Raw genomic sequence first — 543 nt, forward strand, 5'->3', positions numbered from 1 at the left:
TTAATGTGATCGGAGTGATGTGCAGTGCTGTCAAAAATAGCTCAGTTTTGGTCTCATATGACCAGATCACACATGGTTGAGGTGGCTTGAGCCCAAACTGTGAGATTATCCCGCCTCTGCAGCTCCTTCAGTTACTAAAGGACTTTTAGCTGACTGGTTCTCTCAGCTTTGGGGGACAGCCATGAATAGGTTTGGAGTTGTGGCATAGTACTCAACGGTAATTTTTGATTATAGATTGAACAGGGCTTTGTGAATTGTCTAGGATCTTGTTTTGCAACCTCCAATAGTTTCCATGACTCCATCCATGGCCTTTCTTGTGTTTCTTGGTCACTATGTTGCTGTTTTTCATTACTACTTTGTAAAAAGCTGTACTTATTACCCTGTGGTGAACTCTAATAAGGTGACTATATAATAAGCTGTTAAGCTGTCAGATGTGACTCAAAGTCTAAATGAAAAAAAAAAAAAAAAAAAAAAAAAAAAAAAATAAAAAAAACTAAAAAAAACACACTAATAAAAAGCAAAAACCCCAAATTGAAAACCCCC

This window comes from Poecilia latipinna, unplaced genomic scaffold, assembly GCF_001443285.1.
Source record: "Poecilia latipinna isolate Pla-1442-1.1 unplaced genomic scaffold, P_latipinna-1.0 Scaffold1233, whole genome shotgun sequence".
Lineage (NCBI taxonomy): Eukaryota > Metazoa > Chordata > Actinopteri > Cyprinodontiformes > Poeciliidae > Poecilia > Poecilia latipinna.